This window comes from Alligator mississippiensis, chromosome 14 (genome assembly GCF_030867095.1).
Source record: "Alligator mississippiensis isolate rAllMis1 chromosome 14, rAllMis1, whole genome shotgun sequence".
NCBI classification, from domain to species: domain Eukaryota; kingdom Metazoa; phylum Chordata; order Crocodylia; family Alligatoridae; genus Alligator; species Alligator mississippiensis.
The window spans coordinates 31723082-31731890 of NC_081837.1; the positions used below are offsets into that span (position 1 = coordinate 31723082).

General features: G+C 44.8%; 1 long non-coding RNA gene across 1 annotated transcript; it reads right to left on the reverse strand.

Moving 5' to 3' along the window:
• Nucleotides 1-203: 203 nt before the first annotated feature.
• On the reverse strand, nucleotides 204-8780 carry LOC109284352 (uncharacterized). The gene is made up of 4 exons (XR_002091776.2): nucleotides 7845-8780; nucleotides 7317-7430; nucleotides 5044-5200; nucleotides 204-2308 (listed from the first exon to the last, which is right to left on the reverse strand). It is a non-coding gene; the product is annotated as an uncharacterized LOC109284352 (long non-coding RNA).
• Nucleotides 8781-8809: the final 29 nt, after the last annotated feature.

Consider the following 8809-nt stretch of genomic DNA (forward strand, 5'->3'; position numbering starts at 1 on the left):
TAAATTGGGGCTTCCTTCCCAGGGTACAGGCAATATCTCCTCTAAAAGTACTTTCCCTCACCACTCTTACCTTCCATCTACCCTGGGAAAGACAGCCAAGAGGTGAAGGAGAATGGAAAAAGTAGTTCCTTAGGTACCTAGGGATCAGATGGGTTAGGGCCTTTAGGGTTAACCTAGTACCTTGAATTGCAACTGGAAAGCTATTGAGAGCCAGTGCAGAACTGGGGCACTGAAGCTGTGCTCCTGATGGCCAAATGCCAGCAGAAGTGTTCTTTACCAAGCTTCTGGGCAGTCATGGATGGCAGCCCCACATAAAACAGTGTGGTAATTTAGCTTTGAGGTTACAAAAGCATGATTTTGGTGGCCAAATCCAAGTCTGAGAGAAAGAGTTGTAGCCTTCTCACCATGGTGAAAGGCACTCCTTGCCCCTGCCACCAACTGAAGGTCCACATGCAGCAGAGGATCTGGGAGTACCCCTATGCTGCAAACCTGAGTGACAAGGGGAGGCTGAACCCCATCAATTATTGGTGTCCTAATTCCCCAAGCAGTCTTCTCACCACCATCACATCTATCTTGTCTGGATTCAGCTTTAGTTGGTTCAGTCCCCAGCTTAACTAGGTACTGGAAAAGGTCCAAGATAAAAGAACCTAGGTCAGATGAGAAAGAGATAGATGGCATACTTATGATCAGGGATCCTGGTTTTCTCTGTTTAAAAATCCCAACTTCTCTAATTTAAAACCCCCAAATCTGCATTTCTCTGTGATTAAAACTGGCCCTGTAGCATGTGGATTCCTTCAATAACATGAGTCTGTGTAAGCAACAGGGACAGGAAAGAGCTTCCCTTGTGTGTAGTTCAGTTCATAATTGTGCATTATACTGTTTCATATACTTTCCTCTGAAGCAGAAAGTGGTGGCTGCTATTGGAGATGAAGTTGGACTTCAGAGATATCTGATTTGACCCCTTCCAACAAATTCTTTGCTCTTAGGGAGAGACTAATGCACACAAAAAATCCTATTAACTGTCTTTAAAGAAAATACTTGTAGGTAGATTTCCAAAACAGAGTATGGTGCAAAGGGAATATGTACATTAACAACAAACCAGGATGTGCTGTCCAGTAAGATTCCCCAAATCACCTCATTCTTGGGCATTCCCATCTAATCTGGATGAAGATCTCCCCTTTCCTTCTAAAATAGGGTAAGGTGCCTGGTGATCCCTGAGGAACCCTTCTCTATTCATCACAGGTGTCTAGTGAATCCAGCATGAACTTTCATGTTGTTCAGGCATACTACGTTCCCCTTGCCAGAAATAGAAATGCTTGAAATTAGGTGCATGAATACCCTGCATCATCCCAAAGTCTTTTAATGATGGAAAGAAATGAGCAGCAACAAAGTTAGCTTTCTAGTCTCCCTGCTATTCCCTGCAACAGGGGATTTAACTAGTGGTGCTGGCAGCCAGGGGAGGTCATTATGGCTACAATTGTTTGATATGATAGTTTTCTGAATAAAACCTGAGACACTAAAATGGCCTTCCCTGTTGCAGGATGCTGTGCAGAGCCCAGGGAAATAAACTCACAGCCACTACTACCCCCATGTTACATCAGCCTGTCCAGGTCTTTCTGACTTGGAATACACCTGCACAACAGAGAGAAACTTGAAGCCCAGCAGTTTTTCTTAAGGCCTGTGCCAAGCATCACGGTCAGTCCTGCAGGGGTGATCCCAGAGGCTCCAGGCACTTTTCCCAACACTTCTGCTGCATGGCCTCAGGTACAGACTAGATTTTGTTTCCCTGAAGGCTCCTCTACTGGGGTCTAGGGGTTCATAGACAACCATTCTCTCCCAAAAAAGGTATTAAAGGGAAGCTTATCTCCCCATTATTTCTCAATTCAATTCTTGGGGAGCATGCATATTAGGCAGATGATTTCCTTCCCCCTGACCAGCATCTAGGCTAGGTGCTCTTCCTATTCATTTTTATAGTCAAGAATGACAACACAATTACTGTAAACTCCTATCAGATTTCCCTCAGCTACTATTTATCTTATTCAAGAGTGAGAGAGATATCATTCTCTACATAAGATTTATTTCTGAAATGTTCTTAGTCATCGTCTAGGCTAATGGAGACATTTCTCTTTGAAATGTATTAAGCCATTTTTGATACACCCTCTGATCCAGGAAAGCATTCAGAGTCTTGCCATCTCCATGGTTGATCGATATGTTTGCCAAAGAAGAGTCACTGTATGCAGAAGAGTCGCTATCTGGTGAGAAGGAGTCTTGACATCTGATTTAGTGACTGATCATCTTTTGATTAAGTCTGATTACAAAAATACAAAAGATACATTCATACGAAATGCCATGGTCTGTACCAATAAAAATGATAGAAGTGAAAATAGGTTAATACTAGCTGTTAATAAAGACCAAACATGGGAGTAATACATCCAATTAGGGACATTTATTTACTGTACAAAGATATGTTCCCCAAAATCAATTTCTGTACACAGGGGTACTTCAACCATTGCATAGAACAATGCGATTCAGTCAGAGCTCTTTCAAAGGACATGCATCCTTTTTTTGTTCACCTACGGGGTATATTTGAAACTGCACCTTAAATTTAATGCTAATGCTCTCAAGTGCATACATGCCTCTACCAGCTGAGTTACAGGCTACTAAATTATATCTATTCCTGCACATAGACTGGAAACACAAGGGGACACAGTGTGACACACACCCTTTATCTGTAAGTTTACTGCCACATTTGGACAGCAGAAGAAAGTGGGGACTCGGGACTTGTGGGGTCAATTCTAGGTTCTGGAGGGGCATGTGGTTTAGTGATAAGCTGTGCTCTCTTCTTCATGCCACCCTCTGCTTCTCCACACACTCCTATTCCAATCTAAACTCCTAACCTACCCTTGCTTTTATCTGCATGGATCACAAAGCCCCCTACAATCTTTACTAACAGATTGACTTGGCTATTTATTGCAAGAATCCCTTTGTCAAACTCTGGGCTATACCCATCTCTAAGGTGGAGGATGGTGGCTACATAACAGTGCAAAAAAATTGGAAGCAAGAAGGTGGGCAGAGAAAGAGATGGATCTTCAAAGAGCAAAAAAAAAAAAAAAAAAAGACAAGGTGACATTGGCAGGGGAAAGGAGACTGGAACAGGTCAGGAAGTTTGGGGGAGAAAAGATCAGATGAGCTTGGGAAGAGTTGCTTTATTATGTGGAACTCTGTCTAGGACCCTCAAATGGGGAGCGCTCAGCCACCCAACCCCATACTTTACGTGGAGCACATCAAACAGGTTAGCAGCATCAATTTTCAGAAGTGACTGGTTACTTTTGGGTGTCTTGGTTAAGAACCCATTACAGGGGCCTGATGTTTAGGAAAGCTGACCACCTGCCTTCTGAAAAATCAGGCCCTTACTAGTTCCTTAAGTTGAGCATCCAGAAACACTAGTCATATTTGAAAGCATAGGTCCTCTTCTTTTCCCCTCTCTCTGCCTGCTGGCAGGAAGACTTATAATCACTGTGAAAGGAGCTTGGAGATACCAAGGGCAGGTAAAATGTAATCGTATTATTGATTGGATACATTGTATAGAAACAAATAAATGTCAAGCAAAATGGCATTAAAAAAAAAAAAGAAAGATTCCAGTGAAGGCTGAAAACAAGGGGCACCAATACATGTGCAGAAAGGCTGCTCTGATGCATTGTAATTACAGTGCATTGGAGCAGACTCAATTAAAATAGAGTTTGCTGGAGTGTGGCAATTACTGCCCTCCAGCAGACTCAAGCATCGTGTGTATCAGTGTCTGTGCACTAAAAAATGGCAGGAGGGGCACTTTAACTAAAGCTGAATCAACAAGCTTCAGTTAAAGCAGCTCCACCGCCATTGTTCAGTACGGGGACACCGATACACGCGATGCTCTGGATGCTTTAATTAGAGCAGCTCTCGGAGCTCCTCCAATTAAAGTGCCTCCCCCCCCCACCTCCTGGAGCACATTGAAAAAAAACCACCCAAGGTGCCCTGTGTAGAGGTGCTAAGGAACAGGGTACACTAGAGAGTTTGCAGGTTGAACCCCATCCTACTGTTCAGTCTCAGGATATTATTCATGCCATCATTGTTTATGAGTGAAGTAAGCATCTAATTGTGTGACACACAAAATGGGAAACTTTTCTCTGTGTACAAGTCCACCTGCTGCATATCTAAGGGATTTGACTCAGCCTGCTGTGAATATCATGATGACACTGTGCTTGGAAATGCCTCTTCTTGGCACTCAGGGACACATGAAATGACAAGCGCTGTATTTTGCCTTTAAGGGTTTTGTTTGCAGTGACATTTGCAGTTGGTCTCTGTGATCTTTCCCCATGATCTTAGTTTTTGTAAAACTCTGACTGTATCATCCATGAGAACAACACAAGAGCCAAACCGTGAAGTAAGTGAACAAAAGGTGGGGGAACCCTGTGGGCTTACAGCTCAGAGACACCAAACTGTAAATTCACACCCACTACTTTTCTACATCAAATTGTGTAACACATCATGTCCCTTAAGGGACCATAAACACAGGTAACTATATACAACATAGACGATGACTTCTTAGTGTTACAGACTGAAGACAAACACCTTGGGGTTAGACTGTCTTCTATACTATCTACAAAAGAGATGCCATACAGAAGAGGTGCCTAGTATTCTGCATTTCATAGTGGCATAGAGCAGATGCTAAGGGGAAGGGTACTTAAGTAGGGCCTAGCCAGGCTAATCTGTTCCTGCCTCTCTTCCTTTGGAGCTTCCAGTATTTAGAGGCCAGGAGGTCCTAATTTAGAGCTTGTCCCAAAAACTATAGTGTTTAATACACAGTGATGGGCCTACCTACCTTGCCCAAATCTGTCTAATCTCTTTTGAACCTGGTTAAATTGCTGGCTTCTGCAATATCTTGTGGAAAGAAGTTCCATAAGTTATTTACATGTTGTGCCATTATAGCTCCAAGCCTTACGTCAGGACTTGCACCAAGAGTCGGCTACACCGCATTCATAGATTAATTATGGGATGACCCACCTGGAGAAGTTCTGGGACATTGCCCCATCGGTACAGCATGGTAGCCTTATGAATACAAACAGGTAGGGTGGCACAAAACAGGCGTGCTGCTGAAGTCACACCCCAACAGTCTAGGTGTAGGTCTTGTTGCATCCCAAGGGGTGATACAGGCTGTTCTCTAAAGGAACAAGAAGGGGCAGTTCAATAGGGATACCTCTTGAACCAGGACTGCATGTCTCTTGATCAAATTCCATATTGTAATGTACACCTCCATCTGGTGCTGAGATACAAACACATTCCAGGAAAAATCCACATGATAGGTTACCTGCCTTACAATAGAAGAAGCAATATTCATATTACCAAGGATAGCATATCCATTTAGCATCTTAGGAAAGCCATGACCCAGAGAAAACAGTTTTCCCCATTCTGTTCAATCACTCTCCCTTTTCCTCTTAAAAGGAAAGTAGGTGTCAAGGGATGTGGACAGTTGGGACTTAGCACTAGCAAGCTAGGAGCCTAACAGGCATCTATCCTGCTGAGTAGCCTGCTAGGTACTAAAAGGACTGCTGCTTATAAGCAGGCAGCAGTGCCCATGCAGGTAATTAGCTAAGCTGTGGTGGGCAACAAGACTCATTTGGGTAAACACAGCCACCTGGGGCTAATTAGCTTGTCTGCTGCCCGGGCTCCTGCCCTAGATGGGAATTAAGGGGTGGTAGGTAATTTCCCAAATGAATTCCATATAAGAGCATTGAGAGGCAGACTAATGCCTTCCCACTTTAAGTGGCATCTTGCATCTGACACTTTCAAAACATTTTGTAAACAGTAATTAGCAATGTCTCACCACTTTGCCCTATGGGACTGAAGGAAGTTGTCGAAGTTTTGGTAAAACTAAATTATATTTTAATCTGTTGTCTGATGATACCAATGTCATAGGAGAATTCAACACGACCGTTTCTAATCCTGTGGTCCTAACACTCTTATCTTATGTTAAGTGGGTCCATTATGGAGATGGACTACAGTGAGATACATTCCTGCTTGGGGAAGAAGTAGTAGTCTCTCCAGAATAAAGGCATGAATCTTACCTCCATCTAATTCCAAATACTCATTTAAAAAAATACATGGAAAGCAGCTATGATTGATTCTTCATATGATTCTATGATCTTTTCTTTCTTTTAAGAAAACACTAGATTAATATAAGTAGCTGCTTTCCATGTATTTTTTTAAATGAGTATTTGGAATTAGATGGAGGTAAGATTCATGCCTTTATTCTGGAGAGACTACTACTTCTTCCCCAAGCAGGAATGTATCTCACTGTAGTCCATCTCCATAATGGTTGAATGGACCCACTTAACCTAAGGCCCAGGAAATGGGGTATCTCAATCATAAAAAGTATTGTTTTCTTGGCCCTTGGTGCCCCTATGGGCCCAGTTAGTCACGTGAGTTGAGCAAAATGAAGCACAATAGAAGGCAACTCAAAGACAATTGGAACAAAGTAGGAGCTAAAATATATGAATATGAACCAAGATTTTTTTTCAGTTGAACATCATAGTCATAGTGGACAGTGACACTGAGATACTTCTTCTTCTCTGCTTGATCAGTCGCTGAGTCATAACCTTCAGAATATGAACCACTTTGTAAACCTGATCTGGTTCCACATTACTGCAGACACAAGTCGAGCTGTTTGACGTCCGTTCTCGTGAGGAATTGCTAATATACTTCCTGACGAAGATCACCAGCCACAAAAGTGACACACAGATCCAGAGCCATGCTTTGCTTTCCCTCTGTGAAGTTCAACCCTTTAAAAGTAAAAACAACCCCCTCCGCCAAAAAACAAACAAACCCCAAAGGTCTAGTGGAAACTGAATGATTCAGAGCCTTCCCCCTCCTAGCTGGTGAATGTGATTCAGGAACATCTGGGATATTATTGAGACATTTTCAAAGCCGACTGAAAAGTACTATACAAACCTCTCACCTTCGTAAGCAGGTGGACTCCAACAAGCCATCTCTTGATCTCACAGACCTCACCTGCTACTGCTCAGGAGCCGCCTGATTTTGAGTTTGATGACTGCAAAATCAGCCGAGTTACCTAAACCTTCACTTGTCCCTTGCCAATATTGTTTCCCCTTCTTACCTGGGAGGTGGAGTGGACATAATAGGGTATGTGCTAAAGAAGAGAAGAGAAGGGAAGGATGTTCATCTTGCTAGATCTCTGCTTGACTTTTAGTGCTAGTGCTCATGATACGTGTTTGTCCCAAGTTTAAACATATAGCAAAGGTTAGCAGAAAAGAGCTAACCTGGTGCCAGATCTTCCTTTTTTCAGTTCTCAGACCAAGGGTAACCTGGCGCTTGCTTGCAGAGTTCAATGCTATGCTCTTCTTTTTCTTCTCCCGTTTAATACATCTGAGGCCCTGGAAGGGACATGAAAAGACACGATGGTCTCAAGCATCAGCAACATGTGGCTGACACCCTAGTTCAGTGGTTCTCAACCTTTTTCAGATCCAAGACACCCCTAAGTACACTCAAGATGTCCCTCGGAAAATACCAGATCTTAGCTTTCACTCGCTTTTTGACTACAGAAAAATAATAGAGCAATTTGTTCTGTCGGAAAGAACTCAGAAAGACCACAAGTGGTCAACGGGTATTTATGATGCTGTGGATGCCCATCTGAAGTCTCTGGGCTTGTTTTGCGAACCATGTGTAGGTGTTTGCTCACCTAGTATTGTATAGCACCCTTAAAAGGATCTCATGGCACCTCTGGTTGAGAATCACTGCTGTAATTTAACAGATGATTGACATGCATCACTTGGGAGTGCTATTATTACCTGTCAGCAGTGTAGTGCCTGGTTGGGATCTGCACCTGAATCAAACCGGGATCAGGACAAAGGTGCCCGAAGAGGAAAATATTTGGAAGATGTGACTTCCTCTACGGACGCTGGAGAAGTCTCCTTTCAGCTTGCCAAATCCGTTTGCAGTCTCATGGTGTGTCTGGATCCTGTCCTGCTGCCGCTACCCTGCCTAAAAACATCTTCCTCCATGTGCAGCTGTGCAGGAAATCCTATTAGCACTGACCTGGCTGTGGCGTAACCTATTCCTGCAGCTCGGGAAGGAGCGCCCCAACATTAAAAAGCTTTACTTTGTCCGTGACAGAGGTCCAGTTGCCGTGCGACCTCTTTAACAGCCTCACACGCTCCATCCAGGTCCTCCCTAGGCAGCAAAATCCCTTAGCAGTTATGAACCAAGAGCCAAGCTGAGGAGAGGTTTCAGAGCAGCTGTCCCGAGCGGCGGGGAGCAGGGGCCAGCCCGCAGCCGCAGCAGAAGGGGGGGCAAGGGGAAGAAAACCCTCTGGCTGCTTCTGGAGGGGCACAAACCTCAACCTTCCCACAGGGAGGGGAGGGAGTGATATTATTACGGGGTTTTGGCTGTCCCCATGTCGGTCTAAGGACGCGGGCAGGCCAGGTACTTCGAGTAGAGGTGCTCTCTTTTATTAAACCCACTGAGTAGCTGGACAAAAAGTTGGTAGCAAGCTTTGGGGCGCAGTCGGTGTCTGATGAGGCGCTGGAGTGACCCGCCTGTGCCGTGCCGGGCGGGCTGCGGCTGAAGCGGAGCCGACCTGCTCGGCGGAGGGACAGGCTAAGAGGCGGGGGGCCGGTGGGAGCCCTCCTCCGCCCCGGGGCGCGGCGGGCGTGTGCCGGGGCGCACGTGCGGCTATTCCTGGCGCCCCCCGCCCCGCGGGCGGCCCGACATGTGGCAGCCGCGGGCTATAAAAGCCCCGAGCGCCGCGGCGGCC